General features: G+C 35.2%; 1 protein-coding gene across 7 annotated transcripts in view; it reads right to left on the minus strand.

Moving 5' to 3' along the window:
• TWIST1 (twist family bHLH transcription factor 1) overlaps window positions 1–27783 on the minus strand; it is a 90451-nt gene that overhangs the window by 15878 nt on the left and 46790 nt on the right. For 4 of the 7 annotated variants that reach the window (XR_004923841.2, XR_004923839.2, XR_004923836.2 and 1 more), the window contains one exon: window positions 7965–8079. The exons of the other annotated variants lie outside the window; for them this stretch is intronic. The gene's annotated coding sequence lies outside the window, so the exon portion shown is untranslated. The remainder of the gene's footprint in view (window positions 1–7964; window positions 8080–27783) is intronic. 7 annotated transcript variants of the gene reach the window in all.

Here is a 27783-nt window from a genome sequence, read left to right on the forward strand (position 1 = left end):
AATAGAAAATCTGAATAGGCCTATAACTAATAAGGAGAGTGAATCAGCAATCAGAACCCTTCTAACAATAAGGTGTTCTACCCAAGAACAAATGGCTACAGTAATGAATTATAACAAACATTTAAAGAATACCTCTCCTTCTCTGTCTCTTCCAAACCAATGAAGGGGAGGGAGCACTTCCTAACTCATTTTGTGAGGCCAGCATCAGCCTGATATCAAAGCCAGACAAAGATGCTAAAAGGAAACTATGAACAAATATTCCCTTTGCATATTGACATAAAAATCTTCAACAAAATATTAGCAAACAAAATTCAACAGCATTAAAAGGATTATACATTATGACCAAGTGGGATCTATTCCTGGATTACAAGGATAGTTTAACTTACAAAAATCAACCAATGTATCATACCACATTAACCGAATGAAAAGAAAACCCACATGTTCATCTCTATTCATATAGAAAATGAAGTTGACAAAATTCAACATCCTTCACAATAAAACTTTAACAAACTAGGAAGAGAAGTGACCTACTTCAACATAATAAAGACCATATTTGAAAACCAATAGCCAACATCATATTGGCATTAGTCACTAGGTTTCTCCAGAAAAACAGAACCAATAGGATATATACATATAAAAATATTATAAATAATTTACTGACAGGATTGTGGAAGCTGACAAACCCCAAGATCTGCATTTGGCAAGCTGGAGTCCTAAGAGAGACGATGGTGTTATTCCAGTGTAAGAGGTAGTAGGTTCTAAACCCAGAAAAAGCCAATGTTTCAGCTTAGGTCTGAAGGCAGGAAAAAACTGATGTCCCTACGTGAAGGCAGTGAGGCAGAAGAAATGCCCCTCATTCATGGGAGGGTCAGCATTTTTGTTCTAGTTAGGCCTTCAACTGATTTGATAAGGCCCACCCAAATTAGGGAGGACAACCTGAGTTTTTCAGTCTATTGATTCATGTGTTAATTAGAAACATCCTCACAAACACTCCAGAATAATGATTGACAAAATGTCTAGGTACCATGTAGCCCAGTCAAGATGACACATAAAATTAATCACCACATTATTCAGTGGTTAAAGACTGAAAGCTTTTCTTCTTAAATCAGGAACAAAGATACCCACTTTCACCACTTTGATTCAACATTTTACTGGAAATACTAGCCAGAGCAACTAGGCAAGAAAAAGAAATAAAGACACCCAGATTGGAAAGGAAGATATTAAAATTATATCTGGTCACCGATGACATGATCTTATATGTAGAAAACCCTAAAGGTTCCACAATATCTGTTAGACCTAATAAGCAAATTTAGCACAGATGAAGGACAAACAAAAATCAGTTGTGTTATATACACTAACAATGAACAATTCAAAACAATATTTTAAAAAATAATTTTACTTACAAGAGCATCAAAAAGAACAAAATGCATAGGAATAAACTTAACCAAGAAAATGAAAGATTTGTGTACACTGAAAACTACCAAACATTTCTGGAAGGAATTAATGAACACACAAATAAAATGTTCTAGGAAAGGAAAGACAGCCAGTGTTCATGGATTGGACTTAATATTTTGCTAAGATGTCAATAATACCTACAGCAATCTACACATTCAATGCAATTCCTATCAAGTCCTAATGATTTTTTTACAGAAAAATCCATCCTGAAATTCCTTTGGAATTTCAGGAGATCTTGAATAGACAAAACTATCTTGGAAAAGAAAAAAGTTGAAAGTTTAACATTTTCTGAAATCAAAACTTACTACAAAGTTATGGTAATTAAAACACTGTGGTGATTAAAACACAGGCATGATATCAGACATATAGATCAATGGAATAGGATAGTGAGCCCAGAACTAAATCTGCATATATTTGGACAATTGATATTTGACAAGGGTATAAGACCATTCAACAGAGAAGGGACAATATTTCCAACAAAAGGTACCAGGAAAATTGGATAGCCATGGTATGGTGACTAATGTAACATAATAAAAAAAAATTAAATGCTAGAAAGTAACACACGAGTATTAGCTTCAGTTTACCTTATAGAATGTGGCTGAATCAAATAAACGTGTGCTACCAAAATGAAAAAAATAAAAAATAAATAAATAAAGTTGGACCTTTACCATACATCATATATGAAAATAAACTCAAAATGGATAAAGACCTAAACATAAGAGCTTAACCTATAAAACTCTTAGAAGAGAACAAAAGGAAAACCTTTGTAATGTTGGATTTGACAGTGATTTATTGGATATGGTACTAAAATCACAGACAACAAGAGAAAAAATTGTTAAGATGAACTTTATCAAAATTAAAAACTTTTGCTCATCAAGGGACATTATCAACAGAGTAAAAAAAACAAAACAAAACAAAAAAACACCATGGAATGGGAGAAAACATCTGCAACTCGTGTATCTGATATGGAATTAATATCCAGAATAAAGTATCCCACAACTCAAGAACCAAAAAACAAACAAACAAACAACCTGATTCTAAAATGGGCGAAAGACTTGAACAGACATTTCTCTGAAGAAGATATACAAATGACCAATAAGCACATGGAAGATGTTGAACATCACTAGTCATCAGAGAAATGCAAATGAAAACCAAGAAGAGATGCTACTTCACACCCATTAGGATGGCTGTTATAAAAAAAACAAACAGATAATAACAAGAGTTGACAAGGATGAGGAGAAATTGGAAGCCTTGTGCATTACTGATGGGAATGTAAAATAGTACCGCCACTATGGAAAACAGTTTGACAATTCTTCAAAAATTAAACATAGGATTATCAGATGATACAGTAATTCCACTTCTGGGTATATACCCAAGAGAATTGAAAGAGATATTGGTACACCCATGTTCATAGACACATTATTCGCAATAGCCAAAAGGTGGAAGAAACCCAAGTGTCCATTGACAGAAAATGGATAAGCAAAACGTTGTATAGCCATACAATAGACTATAATTCAGCCTAAAAGAAATGAAATTTTGATACATGCTACCATATGGATGAAACCTGAAGACATGTTGCTAAGTGAAATAAGCCAGTCACAAAAAGACAAATATATGATCCCATATATGAGCTTCCTAGAGTGGTCAAATTCTTAGAGACAAAGGTAGAATGGTGGTTTCCAGGGGCTGGAGAGAGGGCTAAGTTAGTGTTGAAAGGGTACAGGTTTCAGTTGGAGAAGGTAAAAAAATTCTGGAGGTGGACAGTGGTGGTGGTTGCATGACAATGTGAATATACTTAATGTCACAGAACTATATACTTAAAAGTTGTTAAAGTGGTAAATTTTAGATTGTATATATTTTATCACAATATAAACATATTCTAAATTTTTCCTAAAACTTTTGGGAAAATTTCAGAGATGAAGAACTCTTTACAATGAGTGAGAAACTGTGGGTGGACACATTTGGAAGAAACTTGGCAGCAATAGCTCATTAACATAATAGTTAACTTTTGGCTTCACTCTTCCAAGTGAATTTCATGTCCATATGTAAGATGCTGGACTAAGAGTTCTGAAGGTAATAGTGTAAATATTTTATTTCCGGTATTCACAAAAAACAATATTATTGTTTATTGCACCGTTGTTTTACACAAAATGCAAATAAACATTACAAAATTCTTTGTACGTAACGCTGTGAAAATAAATAAAGCAAGCATCCTTCTAGTGTAGTGTGGTGCTTGACGTTAGCTTTTTGATTATAGTATTTAAATGCTAAACATTATGCATTTGATTGCTGAAGCACCCATTGCAAAAGATACCGATCTTAAATAGACGTATTGCCAGCCGTATGACACAGCTACTAACAAAACAACCAGATAACGAATTAGCTACCCACCCCCTCCCTGCCCTGAAGGTCCTTTCACGAAACCCTGGTAACCTAGACCACTTGAGTGACCTCATTTCTTCCTTCCTACTCCCCAATTTCTGCTCTCGTGCTTTAGTCAATAAAGAGTGAGCTTGCAAAAGCTTAGACATCCCAATCTCAGACCCTAATAAAAGAAGAGCCCCAAAACTGCACCCTAACTCATGACCTTGCTATATGGCCCATAGACATGCCAGGTACCCTCCCTGGAGGATAATAAATCCCTTATTCCCTTGTGAGTAATAAATCTTGTTCTTTGAGGTATCCTACTGGTTTTTGCTGAAGTATGCCCTGCAGTCATAGTAAGAAGCACAAGATTGGTCCAACCACAACATTAGCCCCAGTGGGGGTAAGTGTCTGCAAGGCTTGCTATCAATAATGGGGCCAGGAGAGTGCCTCCAACATTCCTAATCAAAAGTATCACTATCAATAGTCTGTGCCCCACACAACAATCTTTGCAAAGTCATTGGCATATCTGGTAGGAAGGACTAAGATTCCTTTTGTATTCTCAAATATATCACCAAATTTTAAACCATTTTGCTTTGCCTCAGCATTTCTCTAAACCTGGTTTCTGCATTGGAGGCTATGGTAAGGATCTGATGTTCAAGTCTGGTAAACTCTTATATAGGACTCTATGCCAAAGTCATTCCTAAACTGTATCATCAGAACTATTCAGTCCTCTGCCCTAAATTTACCTGCAATCATACAGCAGACAGTGTATTTAAAATAAGGAAAGTTTTTAACTTCATAAGGAAAAATACAAATAACCTTAAGAAAACTGTGCACTAAATTTAAACTCATCTACCCACAGGGGTATTGTGTGCAAACAGAACTTAGAAGGCAGAAATACCTAGAACACTTGAAGGAAAACACCAGGAGAGCAGAAGACACTTTAGAAAAGAAGGCTGAAAGAGCTAAGAACAAACCTGCTTTATAGCATAACTGTAGAAAAATCTTCAAAAGGAGGAGCTATATGTTACTCTTTGCTATGATTAATAACCCTTCTTCCAGTAGAAAATGGAATCTCTTTTCTTCCTGTTCATCTGCACTGAATCAAGAATTTTTAGTAGAAAAAAAAAATCCTTATACTCATCTATTCATATACAGTGGGGGAAATCTATGATCTACTGAATGATTTCATTTGAAGCCAACCACACAAAAAGAAGCAGTCTTGCTTTCCAAGGCTCTAAGAAGTTGTGAAGCCTGTGCAGATTAATGTATGATAGATATAACACCACTGCGTATTAGCTGGGGATTTCTTTACAAAGAGCTTCTGCCCTTGGCAGTTGCCACAGTGGGGTTTTCCTGCCCTTAGAAGGAAGTACTGTCCGGAATGTTAATTTGATAACTACGATTGTTGTGAGCCGCATCATATTAAGGGGTAGTCTAACTAGGCAGCTGCTTTGGAAGCCAACTATAAAAGGTACTAAAATATCACTGGAAAAAACAGTAATATGATGCCAGCTAACACAGATTTCCACATGGGATTTCTTACATAACTGGCAAAAGGTCAATTGGCCCTGATTTCCCTGAAACAGATAGCACCCCAGAGTAGAAAGAAAACACACTCATTACCCTCACTATCCCGTCTCTATTGAAAAATTTTGCCACAGATCCATGTAGGTTATGTGCTGCCACTTGCTATAAGTCCTAATTCCCGCAACCAACAAAGCCATGGTTTCCTGAAGTCGGTAGCCTCAGGCCAGGTAACCAGGAACAGGTGATTTATATTTTTATTTGAACATGGAAACCATTTAATTTGTCTCTGAAAAAATATATTTAGTTCAGAAAATCATTTTTTTAAAAAAGAGGAAAAGTAGTATATGCCGTGGCTCTGTGGAAGCTGGGGCTGGGGCAGTTGGTGGGAAAGAAAATTTAAACATTATCTCTATCTTTAGTGAGTGTGAGTGACTGATGCTATATGATGATGAGTGATGGAAAACTTGTGAAATGAAAACGATCTCAGGAAGGGAAGAATGAAGGGGGGAAATCGGAGGGGGAGACGAACCACGAGAGACTATGGACTCTGAGAAACAAACTGAGGGTTCTAGAGGGGAGGGGGGTGGGGGGATGGGTTAGCCTGGTGATGGGTGTTAAGAGGGCACGTACTGAATGGAGCACTGGGTGTTATATGCAAACAGTGAATCATGGAACACTACATCAAAAACTAATGATGTCATGTATGGTGATTACCATAACATAATAAAAAAAAACTCAAAAAAAAAAGAAAACAATCTCAAATATTCTCAAATTTGAAATATCGCTTTGTATTCTAAGTAATACATTCCTAATTATGAAGATAAGATTTATTAATAGAAAATTGGTTTACCTCAAACTCCCTTAATGTTTTAAAATGTTAAATTAAAATATTAAATAAAATGCTAAGTAATGTAAATCAAATAAAATATTAAAACAAAATCTTGAAATGGTTTAAATCAGTTTGAAGTGGTCCTCAGTAATTAGTATAGGACACCCCAATGTTGGTCTACTTCTGGTTGTGATAATTGATGTTTAAAACACCTTTATTAAATGCATGTTAATTCAATAATAGTATTGGAAACTAATTAGAATATGAGTAGGAAACAGCTAAATAATTCACATCCTTCTTGAATATTGACTTTACTTTTTTTTTTTTTTTTACTTTACTATTTTGTTAGAGGTTTTGGAGTTGGGAATACAACTTTTTGCCACCAGGGGATCGTTTATCCCTACTGCCATTTCAAAGCTCAGTGATCTTCTAAGCATACAGTACATGGATAATTCATGTTTAAGCTATGGCAAATTGATAAGAAGAAAAGGGAAAGAAATTACATAAAATTTTACATATGGAAGATAAGAAAAAAGAAGCTACAGCTTATGATTAGGTCAATAAGAATTCAGAAAATTAAGTACTACTTAATAGGGTATTAAGTATTTCTTAATAGGGGATTATTCGCTGGGTTGGACAAGGGAAAAGACATGGTCTCTATAGGACCCTGTATATATCCTTGTGTTACCTTAGAGAAAAGAGCCTATGCTTCTATGGGAAAATTCTCCAACATGCTCTCATTAGACCTTCAGGTTCTCAGATCTAGCAGGTGCTATCATAAAAGACAGATAGACATTTGAGGCACTGGCTGTTAACACTGAAAGAAAATTTTTAAAAGATTTTATTTGTTTTTTTTTAGAGAGAGATAGAGAGTGAGAGTGTGGGGAGGAGCAGAGGGAGAGGGACAAGTAGACTCCACGGAGCGCAGAGCCCAACACAGGATTCGATCTCACGACGCTGAGATCATGACCTGAGCCAAAACCAAGAGTCGAATGCTTAATCAACTGAGCCACCCAGGCGCCCCAACACTGAAAGAAATTTGATGTTGTGGTTTGAGGATGAAAAAAGAACAGGTAAGAAAGCATGTTGGAAGACAGGAATGACTGACAGAATGGTTGATAACTCAGGGTGCTGGGTGGGGAAGGCAATAACTGCTGGATATGGAAGGGTTTAGAAGACCAATTTTTGACTAGAGTAAGCCCAAATTGTTAGCACTCTACCACAAAAGGATTTGCAAAGTGTTGGTTTAGAGAGGCCAACTTGGAGGAAGATGATGTCACAGAAAGGAAAGCAGTAATAACTTCTCTTGACATAATGAATGTTAGTAAAACTATACAAAAGAACTGGATTATGAACTAGGAACTCTTATCCAGAATGATGGAGACAAGTTGAAAGATTTTTAACTAGGAACACAGAAATTATATGAACATTGGGGAGAATAGGAAAGGAACATATTTTATAGAAAGGAACACATTTTATATAAAGATGTATATTTTGTCTAAGTAGTGAACATAGGGAAGCCCTGTCATACTATTCCCACATGTCTTTTCCCACATGTAATAATTAGATTTTTCAAGTTCTAGAGAAAATCCAAGCAAGCTGTCTTCCACTCTTTGGAATGTTCTGTAACTTCAAATGTTTTCCTTTCTTAATCCCTTGGAAAATTTGTATAAAAACTATAACAGATTTTACATTTTTAGCATCAAAGAGAGAAGGCAATTAGCAGTTTTCAGTACTAACTTTAGTTAATAAATTTTAATAAATGACCAAATATAAAACTTACCCTCAACAACCTTTGCATAGTGTCTTATACATAGATGTTCAATAAAGCTTGGATGGTTTGTTGGTTGTCTTAGGCTCTCCTCTCAATGATCTTTTGGTGGTATTGAGTGAAATCCCTGTGGCAAGACATGATTAGTTGGGAGGGTTATTTTTACCATATTTAAAAAGCAGGCTGAGAAACTGACAGAGCTATGGGCAATGCTTATACTCTCTCAGTCACTCAATTTGAATTACTGCAAGGCTCTCTGTGCTTCATATGTAATTCCTTTTGCTCTTTGAAGAATTTTACTTTTTATCTGTGATAAGTTTATGTGATTTGCTTTTATGGTGGCGAACAGTCATAATTTCTGCTATGCTAACTTAGAAATGAAGCTATCTGGTGACTTGTTTAATGGGCTGAGGGTGGCATCTGCTCTAGGTTTAACATGACTGCCTTAAAAATATCTTTAAAAATGGACTTTTTCTTTATAGACAATAGGTCAGAATTTGATTTACATATATAAATTTATTTATTTTTATTTATTTGTTTTCACATTAAATTTTAAAATGCAATTTACATTGCAATTGCCTTGGTATTTTATCCAAGAAAATCCCACTTTCCTCTAGCCTTTAAAACCTCCTGGAATACCCCTGCTTCCTAATGAGGTCCCCAATTTGTTGAGAAGTGTTTATTTGGTCTTAAGTTTTGTAATTACATGATAAGTGAGCAATAGGCTAATATTTTAAAAATTAGTAAGTACAGTTACAAACTTAACTGAGGCCAGAATTTCTGAAATGGATATACTATGGCTTCTCCCCACTCCCCCCACCTTAAATATTACACAGTGAATGGTAAGTTGAGGTCACTTTAGTCATTCAATAAGTCCTGAACATAGGAATACTAATAACTGAGCAATACTCACTGCAAACATTTATTGGCAGTGACAGACTCTGTGGCATTTTTGCAATTAAAGATTTTTATCCTTATAATCACACTATGATATAGGTTCCCAAATAAATTATAATATTCCTGTTCTACAAATGAGAACACTAAGGTTTAGTTAATACGCCTCAAAGAGCCCCATAGCTAATAAATGTCAGAATTGAGAATCTAAGCCAAGGTCTTGAATATTGTACTTCATTTATACAATGGAATTGAAGCATACTTACAAATCAACTTATTAATAAATCCAAATGTCATTTAGAACCCTTTATACCTAACACCTAGGGAGCAAATGAAAGTGGATGCCTAAGCATGTTCTCAGCCAACCCCTGCTGTACTTTGTACTTTGGCTTTGTGTGCTGTTTGCTAACGCTAGTGATTTAATTTGAGGAAGAATAAGGCAGAACTGTGGGTATGAAAGTATGTGTCCATTGCCTATACAATATCCAATAACCTTTGCCCACTGACAGAATAGTAGGTTGTCCAGGTGATGTCTGCAGTACCTTGATCTCAGAGACTTTTAGTCTAAACCAGGAAGAAAATCTCCTTTGGTCTAAACCATTGTAGTTGTCTGATTCTCCTTGATCACTTATTGAACTGGAAGTAGTCATGCAACTTAACTTCTAGCCAACAAGCTGTAAGAATAAGTCTGCTGGGCTGAGCTTCTAGAAAGGCTTTTTCTTTCCCAACAAAAAGGAGTGGACATGGCTGGCATAGATCTTTGACCCTCTTAGTTTCTTCTTGCCTGGATTGTGGACATAATGCTTGCAGGTGCATCAGTCGTGTTGTGACCAAGAAATGACAAGCAGGAGGATGAAAGCATGGTAAGTACAGCAATGTACAAAAGCTTGCATCCCGGACAGTGTTGTTGAGCATCTGCATCAGCCTTGGACAGCTTACTGCTGACTTTCATGTTACAGAGGGAAAGAAACGCCCATGATTTTTATGCTGTAGATTTTCACTTATTTGCAGCAGAATATATTGCTAACTGATAAAATGTCTCAGAACACGACCCACACAATAATAACTGGCAGACAGTTTTGTTGATATATTTATCAAACTAAAATTCACAAGCCCTCAAACCTTTGCTGACCCTACCACTGGGTACCAGCAAGCTCCATCTCATCCAGCTTGAGTCCTGAGCTAGGCTCAGTGCCTTTGGATTTTGAGCAGCCACAGTAATGACTTGCAGCAACTCTGGGGTATTTGCTTAGGTCATGAAATATCATGGACTTTAGGCTAGCAGGTTGATTTAAGATTTTATGATACACTTTAGAACAATAAATACCTATAATTTTGAAGAGTCCATAGTAATGTTGGCAGAAATGACTGTGAGTAATCTGAAAAAGAACTTGGAGTGGTGGAATTCTGTAAGCATGAGACTCATTGAACAAAGGTCCCTGACTGATTATAAATTGTTAATGTTAAATTTATGAGAGAGTTCACGACTTTAGTATCTTCATCACAAAACATTTTGAATCTTATTTCTGATATGCAATCTGATTTGCACAAATCCCTTCCCAATCAAGCCTTCACTTTATTAATCTATAATATTTCCCCACAGACATTGTAATCAGCCAAAGAAATAACAATTTGGGGAGCTTCTCTATATTTAAAAAAAAAAGAAAACAATTTCTGAGAAACATATTCAAGATTCTTGAAAGGCATTTTAGGTATTTAATTGAATTTCAAAGTGCCTGGAAATAAGGGTAAGGTACCTTTATAAACATTGATCTTTGTAAAAGAGTTTCCTCCCATTTGGTTTGGTTTGATATAAAACTTCTAGTTTATATAAACTATTATTTCCCAAAAGAAAAAATATGAATATAATGCTTAATATTTCTGAATTGTTATTTGTTTTCCTGACCTTGGAGAAGAACATAAGCAAAGTACATGAACTTGATCTGTTTTTATTATCATTTGTAGCTAGGGAAATGTAATTAAGTGAGTATAATTTAGTGCTTTGGCATCCCAAGTCACAATATGAAAATGACTTTAAGCTATTCTTTGACTAGAGAGTACATGAGAGACCAATAAGGGAACATTTAAAAGCATACTGCAAAGAAAAATCACTTTCACTAGCATGTAAGAGATCTCAGTGACATCTGATCAAGAAACAGTTGTATAACTACATTATTTATGAGGTGCTCTTTTTTTATTTTGTCATTTCTTTACATTTTCAAATATCCCTTATCAGGTCAACATGCTGGAGTCATTTGAAAGCTCAGTTACGCAAACCAAAAAATCAGAAGTCTATTAAATGCTGTGTTAAGTGGAAATACATAGCCACTTTAAAGTAGGTGCTTCAGACAGTAAAGTAACTAAACACATAATTTCAGAGAAAGGGTTGTTAAATGGAGTATAGGATTTTTGGATATGTACGTGTGTACGCATACATTTTTCTTTCGGTTGCCTCTAAGTGAAATTGTCTGCAGTGAACATTATACTTAGTCCAGTCTTTGCTGATGGAAACCCCAGCAATGAAACTATGAAAAAAATGTACAAATAAGGTATAATTTGCTGTATCTCAACTCTAATATTCTTTACAATTTTGTAATGGTCAAGGCCAGGGCAGCTACCTGCTTTCAAGCAATTTGAAAAGTCATTGCCTTCACTTTGCCATTTATTCAAGTTAAAGTTTTCGATGTAAAAACATTGAGAGCTACTTATAATTTTTACTTATGCCTGTCCCACTGTGAGAGAAAGCACCTTGTCTTTTCTTTCATTCACTCAATCAACAAATATTTATTTAGTTTTTACTATGTGTCAGATATTGTATCTTGGGCTATAACAGTAAACTAATCAAAGACCTTGCCCTAGTAAACCTTATATTCTAGCTTGCAGAGGTAGTCAACAAATAATAAAGGTAACAAATATATTAAACAGTAAGGTGGCAATGCTATAAGAAAAAGAAAATAGAATCGGATAAGGAGAATCAGGAGTTAAGGAGGAAGAGTATGAAAATCGCAGTTTCATTTTATTCTATTTTTTAAAGATTTTTATTTATTTATTTGGCAGAGAGGGACACAGCGAGAGAGGGAACACAAGCAGGGGGAGTGGGAGAAGCAGGCTTCCCGCGGAGCAGGGAGCCCGATGCGGGGCTCGATCCCAGGACCCTGGGATCATGACCTGAGCCGAAGGCAGACGCTTAAGGACTGAGACACTCAGGCACCCCGAAAATTGCAGTTTTAAATGGGCTCATTAGGGTAGGTTTTATTTCCATGGTAAAATACTACCACTATGGTTAATCTCAGGCTACCAAAGATTTGAAGAATGGCTTGCAAAATTCCTGAATATTTAATAACTGGCACCCATGAACTGGTAAAAATTGGGAGAAAAGCCTGGGTTAGGAGTATACAATTTGGAGTCACCAAAATACGGATGCTATTTAAAATCATACATTTGTGGGGGTGCGGGTGCCTGGGTGGCTCAGTAGGTTGAGCATCTGACTTCAGCTCAGGTCATGATCTCGGGGTCCTGGGATTGAGCCCCATGTTGGGCTCCCCGCTCAGTGGGGAGTCTGCTTGCCCCTCTCCCTGTGCCCCTCCCCCAGCTCGTGCTCTCTCTCTCTCTCAAATAAATAAATAAAATCTGTAAAAATAAATAAATAAAATCATACATTTGGAGGAAAACACCAAGGGAGTAAGTATAGATAGATGAGAACCAAAGATTTAATCATGGTGAATTTCAAATGGTTCTCTCAGGTTGGAAAGAATAGAAGAGATTGAAAAGGAATAACAAAGTGGACAAAAGTTAAGTGAGTATAGCATCCTAGTGAAGAAAGTGTATCAAAAATGGATTCAATATCTCTTTTATTTGAGGTGCATTTTTTTTCAGAATAAGTTTTTGCCCATGCTAAATATGTGGCATCTAGGATTTAAAGCTATAGAATTACATTCTAATAAAATAATAGGCAATATACACTTACCATAACAATAAACAAAAAATAGCATCCATTTTAGTAATTTCAATTTGATTTGCATTCATTTCTAAAGGGAATCTGAGATCTTTTATTAGAGATTCCACTATCAAATCAGAATTTTATTTTCATCTTTTATGTGTTTGGGACACGTAAAATTTTAATCATAATCCTTAGTTTGCAACATGCTCTTAGCATTGCAGTCTGCTTTTATTTATATAGCTATTTATGTATGTGTATTTACCTTACCTAAAATCCAGCACCCAAAACAAAAGTTAAGATCTTGAAAATTACCTAATTTAATGATATAATTTGCCTACCATTTCATTTGTATGGCTTCTTCTACCCAAGGTAACCATCTTCATGAAGCTTATGTTTATCATTCTTCCCATGTTTTACTTTTTATTATAGATTTAGTGCATCCATAAATATCCCTTCAAGGTATACTTTATTTTAGTTCTTTTTGTAATTTGTAAAAAGCATAAAATGTTTGCAGTTTTGACACTTCTTCATATAATATTACATTGCTGACATTACGTATTCTTTTGTTTCAGTAGTTCGTTCGTTTCAGTTGCTGTATATATAATATTCCATTATGTAAATATATCTCATTCATTCATTATCAAATTGATGGACCCTTGTTTCCATATTTTTTGCTAGTGTGAACAAAACTGTTGCAAACATTCTTATGCATTTCTCCTATTGTATATGTATCTGTTCCATTGTTTTTTTCTAGCCCTAGCACAAATATCACATTATCTTAATTACTATAGCTTCATAATAACTTTTAATATCTTATGAAGCAAGTCGTATCAATTTGTCCTTCTTCAGTTGTATCTTAGCATTTCTTGGTCATTTGCTCTTGCATATAAATTTTAGTGTCAACTTGTCAAGTTCTAGAAAAAGTTTGTTGAAGTTTTTATTGTAATTGAATTGAAACTATATATTTTTAATTTAAATTTTAGGTAGTTAACATACAGTGCAATATTGGTTTCTGGAGTAGAATTCAGTGATTCGTCACTTACATACAACACCCAGTGCTCATCAAAACAAGTGTTCTCCTTAATACCCATCCCCCAACTAGCCCATTCCCCACCATCAAGCCTCAGTTTGTTCTCTATCACTAAGGGTCTCTTATGGTTTCTTTTCCTCTCTCCTTCTTTTCTTTTCCCCTTCCCATATGTTCATCTGTTTTCTTTCTTAAATTCCACATATGAGTGGGATCATATGGTATTTGTCTTTCTCTGACTGACTTATTTTGCTTAGCATAATATACTCTAGCTCCATCCATGTCATTGCAAATGGCAAGATTTCATTCTTTTTGATGGGTGAGTAGTATTCCATCACACACACACACACACACACACACACACACGAATGTATGTGTGTATATATATGTGTGTATATATATATATATGTATAATCACATCTTCTTTATCTTTATCCTCTTTATCCATTTCATCAGTTGATGGACATTTGGGCTCTCTCCATAGTTTAGCTATTGTTTATAATGCTGACATAAACATTAAGGGGCATGTATCCCTTCGAATCTGTATTTTTGTATCCTTTGGGTAAATACCTGGAAATGCAATTGCTGGTTTGTATCCTTTGGGTAAATACCTAGTAGTGCAATTGCTGGATTGTAGGGTAGTTCTATTTTTAACACTTTGAGGAACCTCCATACTGTTCTCCAGAGTGGCTGCACCAGTTTGCATTCCCACCAACAGTGCAAGAGGGTTCCCTTTCTCCGCATCCTCATCAACACCTGTTCTTTCTAATTGAAATTATATGTTAACTGGGAATAAGAATTGGCTCATGTACTTATGAAGGCTGGCAAGTCGAAAATTTGCAGTCAATGTCCCAGTTCAAGTATGAGTCTGAAAGGTGACAGACTGCTGTAGAAACGGGAAAAGTCAGTATCTGTTTGATGTTGGGCAGGAAGAGCTGATATTCCAGTGTGAAGGCCATCAGTCAGGAGAATTCTCTCTTTCTCAGCAGAGGGTCAGCCTTTTGTTTTATTTACTTCAACAGATTGAATGAGTCCCACTGATATTATGAACGGCATCTGCTTTACTCAGTCTAATGATTTAAATATTAATCTCATCCAAAACACTCTCACAGAAACACCCAGAGTAATGTTTGACCAAATATCTGGGCACCCCATGGCCCAATCAAGTTAACAGGTAAAATTAACTCTTACATTCATCTACTGAGATGATCATATGACTTTCTCTTGTCATGTTTTAATACGATGGCTGGTAATTGATTTTCTAATGATAAATCCTACGTCATGAGTTATTTTTATATACATGAATTGAGGGGGGTTTGGCTAATATTTTATCAAGTTTTTACATTTATCTTTCTTTTTTTAAGAAAGAGAAGAGTAGATTTAATTAGGAAAAAATCCATGGTAAAGTAGGAATTAAGCTCTTATTAAATAGTCATATTTAATTGCAGAATATATTTTTTGTGTGTTTATCTAAGTGAGATTTGCCTATAATTTTCCTTTCTTGTGCCCTCATCTACATTTGGGAATATAATTACTTAAGCAACTTAAGATGAATAGAGGAGTGTTTTCTATTTCTCTCTACTCTGGGAAAAAATGTATAATATCAGCTTTTTTGTTTCTTTGGTGTCTTAAGAACTTGACTGTGAAAACCATCTGGACCTAATGTTTTCTATTTGGGAAAAATTTTAACTACCAACTCAGTTTCTTGTAATGTTATCAAGACCATTCATATGTCTTATATTTTAGCAGTTTTAATTAGTTACACCTTCTTAGGAATTTGTCACTGCTGCTGTTTTCACATTTAGTGACAAACATTTCTTCATAATTTCCTCTTACTATATATTGTTTATGTCCCCTTTATCATTTCTAACAATGCTTATTTATGCCTTCTCTCATTTTCTTAGTCAGACTCAACAAAAGTTTGTCAGTATATGTCTTTTCAGAGATTCAAACTTTGTTTTTTTATTTCTCTGAATCATAATTATTTTCTATTTCTGTAAAGGTCAGATAGTAAATATTTTCAACTGTGTGGGCCATATGGTCTCTATAACAACTACTCAACCCTGACATTGTGGTATGAAAGCAACCATGTTCAATACTAAATGAATTGGTGTGGCTATGTTCCAATAAAACTTTATTACAAAAACAGCCAACTGGCCCACAGGCTACAGTTGCTGACCTCTGTTCTATTTCAGTAATTTCTGTCTTATTTATTTTAATTATTTATACTTTCTTTGGGAGTTTTCTGTTATTTCCCTGGGCTCTCTAGCTGGGTGTTTAATTCATTAATTTTTGGCTCTTTTAAAATAGTTTATTATTAGAAATAACAAAATATTATTTAAAATGTAGTGCTTTACTCGAATTCTAGAAGTTCGGATACATAAAAATTTACCCCTGAAAGTGCAGTTTAGTCCATCTCTTTAAAAAATGAGTTAAGTAACTTTGTGGATAATTATTTTGTAAGTGCCAATAGGCACAGATCCTACTTAGTGCATTTCAGATAATAATAGCACTGTAGAACCAAAAACTGTCTAGTCTTAGAACAGGATTTGTTACATGGTTCAAAAAGGACAGACATCTTTAGGCAAAATAGTTCCTAAGAATTATGGTAGTATCTAACAGAAGCCACTAAACACAAACAATCCAACAAAAGGAGCAAATAGAGATACGGAAACCCAGAAATGCAACAAGTTTGTATTGCGCTTGTTGCAGGTTAGATTCTTTTGAAGAAGAGGCTGAGATGACGTTTTAGGGGATTATACCTGTGGAAGGGAGAGGGAGATAGCAGAACAGGCCAGAGGGGAAGTCAATCTTGGATGTAGGCTCTACAAAACTTCAGCCATCCCTACAAGGAGATCTGAAATTAAACAGCCCTTCAGAATTATCCAGCATTGAGCCGAAATGGTCAAGCCTTTACAGTCACACCTTTACAAGCCATTGGATATGGGCTGCCTCGGGAAAAGTGTGGCTATAACCCAGATAGTCCTCTGTAGCTGAGGAAAACCTTGAAGGAGCTGACACTGGAGTCTGCCTGCTGACAGCAAGCTAAAGTGTCCTCCCATGAAATGAGGTCTGAACAGCACCACAGTGCTCCAACAAGCTCCTGACACCAGGTTGGGCTCCAAGATGGTGCCATTGGGCATGCTTTTTATTTTTTATTTTTCTTATTGTTATGTTAATCACCATACATTACATCATTAGTTTTTGATGTTGTGTTCCATGATTCATTGTTTGTGCATAACACCCAGTGCTCCATGCAGAACGTGCCCTCTTTAATACCCATCACCAGGCTAACCCATCCTCCCACCCCCCTCCCCTCTAGAGCCCTCAGTTTGTTTTTCAGAGTCCATAGTCTCTCATGGTTTGTCTCCGCCTCCGATTCCCCCCCCTTCATTGTTCCCTTCCTGCTATCTTCTTCTTCTTCTTTTTTTTTTTTCTTAACATATATATTGCATTATTTGTTTCAGAGGTACAGGTCTGTGATTCAACAGTCTTGCACAATTCACAGTGCTCACCATAGCACATACCCTCCCCAGTGTCTATCACCCAGCCACCCCATCCCTCCCACCCCCCACTCCAGCAACCCTCAGTTTGTTTCCTGACATTAAGAATTCCTCATATCAGTGAGGTCATATGATACATGTCTTTCTCTGATTGACTTATTTCGTTCAGCATAACGCCCTCCAGTTCCATCCACGTCATTGCAAATGGCAAGATCTCATTCCTTTTGATGGCTGCATAATATTCCATTGTATATATATATACCACCTCTTCTTTATCCATTCATCTGTCGATGGACATCTTGGCTCTTCCCACAGTTTGGCTATTGTGGACATTGCTGCTATAAACATTGGGGTGCACGTACCCCTTTGGATCCCTACATTTGTATCTTTGGGGTAAATACCCAGTAGTGCAATTGCTGGATTGTATGGTAGCTCTATTTTCAACTTTTTGAGGAACCTCCATACTGTTTTCCAGAGTGGCTGCACCAGCTTGCATTCCCACCAACAGTGTAGGAGGATTCCCCTTTCTCTGCATCCTCACCAACATCTGTTATTTCCTAACTTGTTAATTTTAGCCATTCTGACTGGTGTGAGGTGGTATCTCATTGAGGTTTTGATTTGGATTTCCCTGATGCCAAGCGATGTTGAGCACTTTTTCATGTGTCTGTTGGCCCTTTGGATGTCTTCTTTGGAAAAATGTCTGTTCATGTCTTCTGCCCATTTGTTGATTGGATTCTTTGTTCTTTGGGTTTGATAAGTTCTTTATAGATTTTGGATACCAGCCCTTTATCTGATATGTCATTTGCAAATATCTTCTCCCATTCTGTCGGTTGTCTTTTGGTTTTGTTGACTGTTTCTTTTGCTGTGCAAAAGCTTTTTATCTTGATGAAGTCCCAATAGTTCATTTTTGCCCTTGCTTCCCTTTGGGCATGCTTTTTAAAATACCATTCTAAGAAGATAGGGACATAGGTTTGGGGTTAATTTTTCACATCCCTGAAGCTTCCTATTAAGCCATCCACCAAAATGATTCACATTAATTGCAAGATTTTACCTGATCTAGAGATTGGAATCCCTAGTTCCCCAGGATATTGGTCCTTTTTTATCGACAGTGCAGTGTTATTCTTGATTTAGCTTCTCCTTATCAGGTGTGCATGTGTGTATATTCTGACAAAGAAACAAAATGCCAATAAAGAATCATGATCACCTAGTACGCCAGAGAAGATTAAATTTGCCAAATGAAGAAACAAAGATTTTTGTCACATTCCTTAGCTCTGAAAAATGACATCTGCTTTTTGAGAAAAGGAAATTACACAGAATATACAAAGCTTTATTACAAGCATATTCAGGATGCATACAAAGCACACCAAGGAGTAGTCTGAGCTACTGAGAGGTAAATAGGAGAGTAGGTAAAAATGTCATTATCACATGTAATGTGTGTACATTCCTTTCAATAATGTAAAATCTAATTTTATGAGTTCATAATAAGTAAATGACTACTTTTTAACTTTTTTGCTATTTTCTACTCTTGGCTCTTGTGCTGATATTTTAAAGATGCAAATATCCTGTGATTTTTTAGAATATTTGGCAAGATGACATTATGTTCCTGGGAAATGTTCTCCCCTTGTATTTTCTTGTTGTGTGTGTGCACTGAAGGGACTCAGTTATTTGCAGGGAGGGGGGAAGATTCATCTTCTAAAGCCTTTCTTATCAATCTTTGAAAATTTTTTATCCTCTTAGCCAAAGAAATGAAAGGCTGTATAGAGCATAGCTCAGAAAAAAGCATGATATGTTTGCCTTCAGTGGCTTCTTCCCAGACTATAAACAGCTTGAGGTAGTGTAAGTCAAGTGAAACACCATCTCTTAGGTGCATCCAGAACATTTAGCCTAGACATTTGTAATCTATAAATTTTTTAAACCAAATTCATGTTTCTGACTTAAGAATCACCAGTATCTGTAGATATTAGTGGCAGCAATAGCAGTCAAGGAGTGTTCAGTGTCTTCTATTTCATGGCCAGGAAATATTTTCCTGTGTCTTTATGGTTAATGCCACAGTGCAAAGTGCTTTGTACTGTACACCATGTGATTATTTGTGAACTCACCAATCTTCTGTGAATTTCTCACCTCTAGAATTCATCACCTCAGAGTTTGCTTTTTGCTCTAATTTTTTTAAATCACAAATTATTTTATAAATTATAGCAAACCTGAATAATTCACTAGGGTAAATTATTCCAACAATTGCCAGTTTGGGGCCCTTTTAAGGAGTGTTGTTGATCTCCCTATGCATTATTTTGCCTCTAGTGTACATTATACTGTAACTCAGAATGTAGTTGTCTTGATGGATTTGCAGCCCGACTGACAAAAACCACAGCAGTCATGGCCAATTTTCCCAGTTCCATTTTATGGAGTGTTAACTGAAAAGCATAATTTTGACCTTTTAATGATTGGGCCTTAGGTATTTTTCCCAAACAGCACTATTCAAGGGAGAGGAAGTGATTCCTATTAACCTATAGGACACACTTAATTGGGAGGACTGTCTAATTGAGACATCTTCCAGATACTCCATTTAAACATAATGATGTATAATGGCAGTAACTGCCACTTAATTGGGAGAGTAATTCTGATACATCAGAAAGCAACCAAAACCATTGAAGGGTGTTGCTTTCCTGTTAAAAGAGTAAATTTCTTATAGGTTCACAAATTATATTTTTACTTTTCTAAACTCTCAATTCCTGTGATATTGGGGGTACTTCCTATTATTTTTAGCCCCATTGCTACCTTGAAATTCCAATTAATAAGAGCTGGCCAACTTAATTAAGACAATTTTTATTTAGAATATTATCTTGAAAAATGTAAGGGAACAAATGAAAATCACCAAATGTCTATCCTGTGTCAGGGGCTATATTATGTATTTAAAAATATGATATTTCTTTTGATGTTCACAAGCTATTATTACTCATATTTTAAAATGGAGAACCTGAAGCTCAAAGAGGTTAAGTAACTTGCTTGAGATTACATAGCAAATAGAAGTCCAGGTGAATAGCAAGCCTTAATCTATTTGAATCTCCTTTGTAGCTATGGGTTCTTTGGGCTTTAACAAGGGTCAATATGATGTTAGCACTGATCCACATTTTTTGAACACCCATGATGAATAAAGAGGAATAACAAGTTTGGATTCTATTTCTACACTTTTTCACTTAACAGTACCAAGTCTGTTAGATGATTCATTTATTTGTAGAAACAGTTCACATTTTCCAACATTTCAATTTAGTAGGTGAAAGTGAAATTAGAAGAATATGACAATTAGGTTGAGGATTATACTGCTGCCACCACTAAAAGTGTCTTTTTTAAGAAAGTTATAAATGTCAGAGCCAGCAATCTTTCTCCCAGCCTAGCTTTCTGGGCAAAAGAAATGATACCCTAGGTTTTATCTACAAAGCTTCTAAGCTAATAGAAGTCTTTATGTTGGCTTCTAGGGAACACACACACACACACACACACACACACACACACACACACACCCCACTCTACACGCCAGTTATCCCAAAGCAATAGCTATTATTTAGACATTTGCAATCTGTTCATCTACCAGAATTAAGTAAAAAGAGTGGAGGAAAGAAAGAAAGAGAAAGAAAGAGAGGGAGGGAGGGAGGAAGGAAGGAAGGAAGGAAGAAGAGTGGAGGCAGTTTTCCAAATTGGGAAAATTTTGGGGAAAAAAATGAGTTTGCCTGTCTGCATTGATCAAATTCCCCTGTAAAGTGCTTAGTTCTACATTTTGCTTTACTTGCATAGAGATATCTAAAATAAAGACAATAATATTAATACTCAGTATAATGTCTACACAACTTTTGAAACTAAGTCAACAAAATTTTTTAAACTTTTCTATAAATTTAAATTGAAGAAATGACACACCTTGTCTCCAATTATTATATTTATCAATTAGCCCAACTCATATGTAATGGACTACTTTAGTTTCTCATTATACAAGTGATTACTCCTTCTGATATTTTTTTCTGATTAAAAAATATGAAATAAACCTCAAGATTTTACTAAAGGATTTCGTTTGAGATTTTGTGGATTTAAGTAATAGGAAGCAAACTTTTCTATAATGCTGAACATAAATATTTGTCAGGGTCATGCTTGAGATTTATTTATTTGTTGGTTTTTATAATGGAAAGCTTTTTTTTTTTTAAGATTTTATTTATTTATTAGAGAGAGAGCACACAAGCAGGGGGAGCAGCAGAGGCAGAGGGGAAAGCAGGCTCCCTGCTGAGCAGGATGCCCAATGCAGGGCTCCATCCTAGGACCCTGGGATCATGACCTGAGCAGACGCTTAATGACTGAGCCACCCAGATGCCCCGATAATGGAAAGCTTTTAAATACAGTATAAATTATTATCAGAATGATATTATGATGTCTTGTAATCTCTTCATCCAAAATAAGAAAATATTTAAATAGAAGGACTAGAATTTCTAATTAGTTTTCTCTAATTCATTCCTAGCTTTATTTTTTTAATTGAATATATTCGACATACAACATTCTGTAAATTTAAGGTATACAGCATGCTAATTTGATACTTATATTGTGAATATGATGGTCATTGAAGTGATATTTAGCACCTCTATCACATTACATAGTTATTCTTTCTTTTTAGTGGTTGGAATAATTAAGTTTTAGTCTCTTAGCAAAATTAGAGGTATATTTAGAACTTAAACAAACAAAGGTTCTTACAGGAAAACATTTTTCTGAGAAATATGACTCCTTTAAATAAATGTTGCCTAAAAACAATGATATATATGTATGTATACATATGTATATATAAATTATATATATTTATTTCTTTCTGATTTATTCGGAATTGGTATTAGCTTCAAGTCACTGACCTTTTTCCAAGTTCACACCTGTATCTATTCCAATCTCCCCAAGGAGAGCTTAAACCTTCCTGATTGTAAACATTCTTTTTCTCATTTACTTCTTTAAATGTTAGAGTCCACCAGGGTGAGGATTTGACTATTTGGGTCTTCATTTTCGCATTATTCTTTGGGGAGACACAGTTTCTCCTCATATATATGTACATATATAATATATGTATATATATATATGTAAAACAGAAGCATCTATGTTCATTTAGATAAATTAAAGTAGAGAGTAGGTGACCTTCTGAATTGGATACTTCAGCATAAAGACAAAGGACATCTGACTAACTTGATCTGGTATATCAATACTAACACAATACTATGCAGTATTTAATCAGAGGTATATATTGAACATGTGTTCTGTGTAAGATAATGGGTATAAAAACAAACATTCTTTCTTGCTGATAAGTCTATGGGGCAAGAGAAGAGATAGGAAAAGACAAATTGTGGTCATTTTTTTACTGACTGGCTGACAAACTAGTCCTTCAGACTTGAGTATTTGGCAGACATTTTCTCCAAAATTACTGAAATGAGCCTGTCATTCCAAAACAACTGAAAATGATTGTTGCTCATGATAAAATTTAATCTTTCAAAAAAAAATTTTTTTAATTTTGAAAAACTTGTATTAACCCCACCTAGTTTGACAGTTTCCCAATACTTAAGACTTTTTTGGTGAGACTGGTAATATTAATGAATGCATGTTTCTGATATTGTATAATAAAATGTGTCAATATTTGGAAGTTCTGCATAATTTGGTTAACCAATAGTTTTCAAATGATCAAAGCATAATGTTACAAAATCATAGACTGGTGAAAAATCTCTTCAAAGTACGAGATAGACTAATAGATTTTAACATAACAGAGAAGGAAAACTGCATTGATGTAATTTCAATTTCAAATTCCACATTGCAACTAATCTTTTAGAAACTACCATTGTTGAGTTTTGGTGTACTATCAAAGAAGAATGTTGGTGACCATCTAAAAAGGGTAGTAAATAATACAGTTGACCCTTCAACAACATGGGTTTGAAAGGTGTGGATCCACTTATATGTGGATTTTTTTCAACAAATACAGTACAGTATTATAAATTTATTTTCTCTTCCTCAAATTTCCTTAATAATATTTTCTTTTATACAGCTTACTTTTTATAAGAATATAGTGTATAATACATATAACATATAAAACATGAGTTACTTACTCACCTGTTTATGTTATTAGTAAGGCTTCCTATCAACAGTAGACTATTAGTAGTTAAGCTCTTGGGGTGTCCAAAGTTATACACGAGTTTTCAACTGTGTGGGGGTTGGTGCCCCAAGCCCCACATTGTTCAAGGGTCAACTGTACTCCTTCTTTGCCAACTATGTATCTTTGTGAAGCCATGTTTTTGCCATATGTGCCAATCAAAAGAACATATTGCAAAGGTTGAGTGCAGAAGCAGACTCAAGCTGTCTCTTCTAAAACCAGTCATCAATAGATATACAAAGCTCTAACACCATGTCACTTTTTTCACTATATTTCTTACTCTTAGAAAACATAGTTATTCTTTAGGAAAGTATTTCTAAGTTTTCATTTCTAATAAAGTAAATACATATAACTCAGGTAAGCAAAAGCTTTTTGGGGTGTTCAATAATTTCTAAGAGTGTGAGAGATACCTAAGACTAAAGGGTTTGAGAACCCTGGATTGCAAGGGAGACTCTGGCTATCCAAGAAAGGCCATCAAGGGATTCTGATTCCAATAGGGAATTTAAAAAAGAAGAAAGGTTGGAAATCAGTGATTACTATTCGTGAGGTAGTTGCCTTATGAGTTGTTAAAATTCTGTCATAGTTTTTTCACATCCCAATGTTTCAGGGGAAAGAGATGGCTGAGGATGAATCTGTTAACTTTGTGTTGTTTGGGGGAGAAAAGCAAAGCAGCCATATCATGAATTGCTGTAATAAAGTAGAGTAAGAGCAAGCACTAATAATGGAGGCTAGAAAAGAGGAGGGAGGCTGGAAGGAAAGGAAGTAAGAGGTCTTCTATTGCTCCAGGTGAAGCCTCAATAAACACTGACAAGAAAGCTGAAGCTACGGGTGTGTAGTGAACTTAAATGAGGTTGAGGAGGGATTCCACTTGAAGGAGTATAAGAGATGGCTGTGGGATTTCTGGCTTAACATCTTGAGTGTATTGTGCAAGAACTATGGACTTCCCCCCAAAACCTATAATATTACTATTGAACTCTAGCTTTCTGCCTTCATGTGATTCTCAGAATTTCTACCTAAAATCATAAGCCAGGAAGTTCTTGGTGTTCTGTGACTAAAACATAGGACAGCATGAGTATCAGAAAGCATTTGTTTGAATCAACTAATTTTACAGATGATTTGCCCATATCATGACAGAACTCGCACTGGAATCTGGGTTTTCTGACTCTTGAATCTGCAGGGGTTTTGTTTTGTTTTGGTTTAGTTTGGTTTGGTTTGGTTTTTTTAGTAGACTCCATGTCCTGCGTGGAGCCTAATGTGGGGCTTGAACTTATAAACCTGAGATCAAGATCTGAGCTGAGATCAAGAGTCAGACACTTAACCACCTGCAGTTTTTATGACTATAAAGAAAAATGACACCTTAAAATTTTTATCCCAGGGAGACCAAGAGATTCATTTCATACTAAATTATCAGGATAGTTTTGACCGTGGTGCCTGGGTGGTTCAGACTCAGGATCAAGCCCCGTCTCCATCTCCCTACTTAGTGGGTAGTCTGCTTCTCACTCTTCCTCTCTCTCTGCCCCTCTCTCCCTGCTTGTGTTCTCTCTCTCTCTCTCTCAAATAAATAAATAAAATCTTTTTAAAAAGATAGTTTTGACCAATGTAAATGTTCTGCAATCTAGATTTAAATTCACTGGATACATCAGAGCTAGATTAACCAGAACAGCCTGGCTTTTCCATATGAGATATTTTAAAGAGGAATTTCAAACATCATCTGCATGTGCAACCTAAATCCTATTTCATTAATTTCATCTGCAGCCACTTTTGCTTTTTCCTATAATGTGTAAGTCACTTTTCCCTCTTAAATGTATTGCATACACCCCTTTTTTATGATGTGGCAGTACTATTTCTCTCAAGTATTATTATGATAGTCCATTTCCATGCTCCAGTTAATAGGTCACAACAATGGTACAACATGCTATCCAGAAAAACACTTGATTCTCCACATTAAAAGAAAGAAACAGGGTGTGAATAATTCAAAATGGTGACTAATCCAAGAAACATTTAAATTTGTAATGTGTTTTGTGCTAACATTAAACATGGATATAATTGTATTTTGTAAATTCCCCTCAAACAAATGAAGTCACTCTCTAAACATCTCCATTTTCCTTGTTTTTGCTGTTTAATTATCCATACCCTATCTCATATCCTCCCTTTGGTATACTCCATGATAGTTATGTCTAAAACCTTCAAAAGAACACTTATTTTAGAAATATAAAGAGCCTGATAAATTATATAGTTGAGATATAGCAAATATTTACTTCAAAAGTAATTCTTTTCTGTCCTTCACCCTTAGCAGACATCTCTTACTGATCATGGTACTTTTGACCAATGGGCCTAAGTTCCGCTTTGGAATTCTTCTCAACCCAGCACTCCCAGACATCTGAGTTCAACTAACACAAAAGTTAAAACCCATTTGAAGCTCCTGATCTAGACATTCCCACCAACAGTCCCACCAAGGATGCTCACTCCTTATTTGGTAACAGTTGGCTAGCTACACCTCTAAGTCTAGAATGCAAAACTCTTCATTCCAAATCTGTAAGGCCTTTTGTAGCATCTTTTAGTATCAAGAGTCTGACTTCTTTAGATTTAAAATGAGTTAATTGAGTTAACCCATTTAACATGAGTTATATGAGTGTATATAACAGTTGCTACCTGTTAAAATGATAATAAGATTTGATTCTAAAAATTTACAGTGCAGAAAATTACAGTGAATCCATATTATTGTTTATCTTAAGTAATTCTTAATTTGGTCATGCTTTCATTTTTTGAGCTAAATATGTGGCTTTTTTTCCCAGTTTTATTGAGAAAAAGTTGACATACACCACTGTATAAGTTTAAGGTTTACAGCATGATAGTTTAATTTACATATAATGTGAAATGATTACCACAATCAGTTCAGCTAACATAGAATAAAAAGAAAAGAGAAAAAAAATTTTTCTTCTTGTGATAAGAACTCTCTCAACAACTTCCCCATATATCCTACAACAGGGCTAGCTAGAACAGTCAAGCAAGTAAAAGAAATAAAACATATCAGAATTAGAAAGGAAGAAGTTAAACTGTCTCTATTTGCAGATGACATGATTTTATATATAGAAAATCCTAGAGACTCAACCAAAAAACTGTTAGATCTAATCAATGAATTCAATAACGTTGTAGGATACAAAATTAACATGTAAAAATCAGTACTGTTTCTATACACTAAGAACAAATTTTCTGTAAAAGAAATAAATCAATCTCATTTACAATAATATAAAACACAGTAAAATACTCAGGAATAAATTTAACTAAGGAGGTGAAAATTCTGTACTCTGAAAACTGTAAGACATTGATGAAAGAAATTTAAAAAAGACACAAATAAATGGAAAGGTACCCTGTATTCATGGATTGGAAGAATTAATATTGTTAAAATGTCAATACTACCAAAAGCCATCTATAGATTCAACATACAATCTCTATAAGATTTCAATGGCATTTTTTACAGAGACAGAAAAAACTCCTAAAATTTACGTGGAATCACAAAAGACCCCGGATAGCCCAAGAAATCATGAGAAAGAATAACAAAGCAGGAGGCATCACACGTCCTGATTTGAAACTATACTATAAAGCTGTAGTCATCGAAACAGTATGGTATGGGCATAAAAACAGACAAATAGACCAACAGAATAGAATTGAAAGCCCAGAAATAAACCCAAACATACACAGTCAACTAATATTTGAGGGAGCCAAGAATACTTAATGGAGAAAATACAATCTTTTCAATAAATGGTGCTGAGATAACTGGATAGTCACACATAAAAGAATGAAACTAAACCCCTACCTTTTACCACTCACAAAAATTACCACAAAATGGATGAAAGACTTAAATGTAAGACCTGAAATCATGAAACTCCTAGAAGAAAATATAGGAATAAAGCTCCTTGACATAGGCCTGGGCAATGATTTTTTTTTTTTTTTAACAAAAAACAATCACTATTATTTATTGTTTCATTTTGTACATGGTATTATGGCATATGGTTTGAGATTTTTTATTTCTTTTTTTTTTTAATTTTTTATTGTTATGTTAATCCCCATACATTACATCATTAGTTTTAGATATAGTGTTCCATGATTCATTGTTTGTGCATAACACCCAGTGCTACATGCAGAATGTGCCCTCCTCAATACCCATCACCAGGCTAACCCATCCTCCCACCCCCCTCCCCTCTAGAACCCTCAGTTTGTTTTTCAGAGTCCATTGTCTCTCATGGTTCTTCTCCCCCTCTGATTTCCCCCCCTTCATTCTTCCCCTCCTGCTACATTCTTCTTCTTCTTTT

The sequence above is a fragment of the Halichoerus grypus genome, chromosome 12, assembly GCF_964656455.1.
Source record: "Halichoerus grypus chromosome 12, mHalGry1.hap1.1, whole genome shotgun sequence".
NCBI lineage: Eukaryota > Metazoa > Chordata > Mammalia > Carnivora > Phocidae > Halichoerus > Halichoerus grypus.